The sequence below is a fragment of the Elephantulus edwardii genome, unplaced genomic scaffold (assembly GCF_000299155.1).
Source record: "Elephantulus edwardii isolate Elephantulus edwardi_28Jun2011 unplaced genomic scaffold, EleEdw1.0 scaffold00435, whole genome shotgun sequence".
Taxonomy (NCBI): domain Eukaryota; kingdom Metazoa; phylum Chordata; class Mammalia; order Macroscelidea; family Macroscelididae; genus Elephantulus; species Elephantulus edwardii.
Window position 1 is genome coordinate 937660 of NW_006400185.1, and position 3635 is coordinate 941294.

General features: G+C 34.2%; 1 protein-coding gene across 1 annotated transcript in view; it reads left to right on the forward strand.

Moving 5' to 3' along the window:
• Positions 1 to 3635, forward strand: part of LOC102874035 (protein BUD31 homolog) — a 9709-nt gene that overhangs the window by 726 nt on the left and 5348 nt on the right. The gene's annotated exons all lie outside the window — the stretch shown is intronic.

Consider the following 3635-nt stretch of genomic DNA (forward strand, 5'->3'; position numbering starts at 1 on the left):
GGTTCAGATCTGTTGTTAATAGGGTCACTATGGGTGGTACTGGACTCAGTGGCACCTAACAGCAAATGACATATTAATATGTATAATACATATCCCTCTAATAATCACAACATCCTTCTTTTAATTTATCTAGTTTGCATCTTCTCACTTTTCATTTGAAACATTTGTTTAATCTAGAAATTAAATAATATGAGAATCTTCTGCTTATATTTCTCAAGTTAGAAGTTTCTTCAATGTCTGTTCTTATTATTCACTAGATTTCTCCCTAACCCTAAAATTTAAGATGTGTTTTCGTAAATAGTGGTTTAATCCCTTGATAATATGATTCTTTAAGAGCTGAGCATTGGCTGGGCTTATCCTTTTTCTTTCTAAATTTATATTGTCTACATATTTTACTAGTTTTCGAAAAGATAAGAAGTAGTTTCTTCATATTAAACATAATGCCTTCAAGTAAAATAGAATTTGGTAATTTAAAAAAGATGCAAACATATAAGAGAATTAAAAATAAAATATAAAAAAATAATTTAAAAATGGAAACAAGTGAAATGTCCATCAATGGAGAAATGTATAAAGAAACTATAGTACATCCACATAATGAAATGCTATAAAACATGCTGCTGTTGTTGTTGTTAATGTGCCATCGCATTGCTTGCCACTCATAGTGGCCCTAAGTACAACAGCTCTGAACCTTGCTCTATATTGAGCCAAGCTCATTGTCTCTGACACATCTAACCCCATTATCATTGAATCAATCCAGCTCATCCAGGTTCTTTCTTCTGCTGTGTCTCCACCCTTCCAAGAGTGATGCCTCTTCAAGAAACACTGTATAACATCAATAAATGTAAAGGACATAATACTGAGTAAAGTGAGTCATTTGCAAAAGGACAGAAGAAAGATCCACTGGAGATCTGAAAAGACTAGGTAATAGTGGACATAGATCAATAGTTTCTAATTTGGTAAGACATAATGTAAGAATTTGTGAAAAAGTGCACAACATGGATGAATCTAAAGCAAATTCTACTGAGTGATATAGGTCAATCACAAAAGGATAATTATGTTATGTTGTTGCAGTGTCCCACTGAACTGAAACCAACTCATAGTTGACCCTCCATCTGGTTTTCAGAGACAGTTAATCATTCAAGAGGAGATTGCCCATCTTCTTCAGCAGAACAGCTGGTGTTCTCCAACTAAGTGCCTTCAGAATTGCAGTGCAACTTTTTGTCATTAGGGTACCAGAATGCCTTAATTATGGTAAAAGGCCACTAGTCTTCAAAACAAAACAACAAAAAACAAACAACCAAATAAAAATCCCCAACAACTAAGGAAATGTTTATATACAGATGCAAGCAATCATGGCAGTTAATGGAAATGAAAAGTGCACAAGAGGGCAATTTAATAAATTAGTTAGTTAGGTGAAGGGAAAGGCAATACACAACTGAGGGTTTATTGTCATTGATTACCTTTGAGTCAAGCACAGCTCATAGTGACCCTATGAACTAAAGGACTGAAACCTTTCTATAACTATCAACCTTTATCAAAGTTCACAGAGTTTCTGGAGGCATGTTGATTAAGAAGCGGATTTATTAGACATTGTAGTTATTTCTTTTAATTAATCAATGATAAATAAAGTTATAAAACAAAATATCTATGAATGTGGAGCTCTGGTGGCCTAATGGCAAAAAGCTGCACTGTAATCTTAGACGTATGCAGTTCAACTCCATCAGATGCTTTGCTGGAGAAGGAGGGACAATCTCCTCCTGTATCAGTCATATCTGATTTGATGGTACACACACAAAATAATAAATTTCAAAAAAATATAAAAAAGTCTATGAATGTATGTAAAACAGTATTATTTGTAGGTCTTTACTCAAATTAAAAAAATACATAAAAATAGGAAAAATATTGTATAAAATCCTTGTCTTAAATTAAAAAAAAAATAACAATATCCGTAAAGATAAGTTTGAGTTTGAGCATGGTAGGAATTTTGAAGATGACATATGATATGGCAGGATTTCCATCTGTTCTTCATAAAGTACCTCTGAGAGCTAGTGAACCCAACGGCAACTAACAACAGCAGAGAATGGTTTGATAGAATCATTCCTGGATGTTTTCAGATATGAGAATGGAGGGAAAGGAAAATAAAATTTAATAAAAATATCATTGTCCAAGTAAAAGTCATTGCTGTCTAATTGGAACTAACTCATTGTTGACCCTTACAGTAGATTTTCAGACTGAAAAATGCACAGGAAGAGTTTGTCTATCTTTCTCCTGCTAAAGAGATCATTGATTCAAACTGCCAGAAAGGAGTGGCTTTTCAGCTAGTAATATAGTTCTCTATGGAATACTGTATTAAGCTTCCTGTGTAGATAATGCATATTTATCAAGATGAGTAAATATAAATAGGTGGATGGATGGTGAGACCTTATGTGTATTTTTGTTGTTGTAGTTGTTGTAGTTGTTGTTAAGTGCCATTGAGTCATAGATGACTCATGACACTATGAAGGAAAGACCTGAACACTTGTATAGCTTTCATCTTTTCTTCAAGTTCATAGAGTCTCTGGAGGCAAGCTATTTTGGAAGTGGATGCCACTCCTGCTTCCAAGCCTATTTTAATCTGGAAGCTCCACCAAACCCTGTAATGGTCACAGTGTCACAGTGTCACAGTGTTTACACTCACAGCAACCATGAGTTACCTCTATACAGCAAATGGACAGGCCAGTGATATACTACTTAGAAGAATGTTTAACCAAAACAATTCAACCAAGCCTGAGAGCTGCAGATTAAAATCACCCATCTTTGACTTGGTAGCATAATTTTCTATCCACTAGGCCAACAGAGTTCTATGATTCATATCAATTCTATAAACAACAGATCTCTACATGCTCGAGCCGATTTTTATAGTCGCTGTGTCAAACCATCATGTTGAGGATCTTCTTTTCTTCTCTGACCTTTCACTTCTCTCAGCATGATGTTATTTTCCAAGGACAGGAACCTGTTATTTGCAGCTTTCATTTTCAAAAAGTTCCTTCTTAAGATACCAATTTCTGATACGTGAAGATACAGTCAACTCAATGAGGCCAGTTGACCTGAAGAAGCAGAAAAAAATACACAATAACCTAAGAATGTGAGAAATTACTATATAAAATTACAGAGGAAAACAATAGTGTCCTTAGGTATTTAGGATACCAAGAAAGGAAAAGAGGGCAAGGGGAAAGCAAGTTTTTGAAACACAAACAAAACAAAAGATAAGAATAGAATTCTTCTTTGTAGTTTTGAGCTATCGTTATTTATCCAATGGTCATCAATCTCACATCCTGTGGGAATGTTAAGATTGTCATCTTTTGGAATCAGATTGTTAGACCTATCCTAGAAAGCACCTTCAGGTGGGTTTGAATCACCAATTTTTTAGCTACAAGATGAATGTATGGATAAACAGCAAGATAGACAATACACAATAGATTGTGTGATGTAGTGTACTTTTTAAAGATATTCTTGACTTTTAAAGGCTTAAAACCCCTGTCAACAGGATAAGGAACAAAATCCTTAGCATGCTTTTAGGCTCTACCATAATCTGGCCTAAAGTCCTCATTTTAATTCAATGTGTATTGTAATGTTATTAAATATATTAATGTATT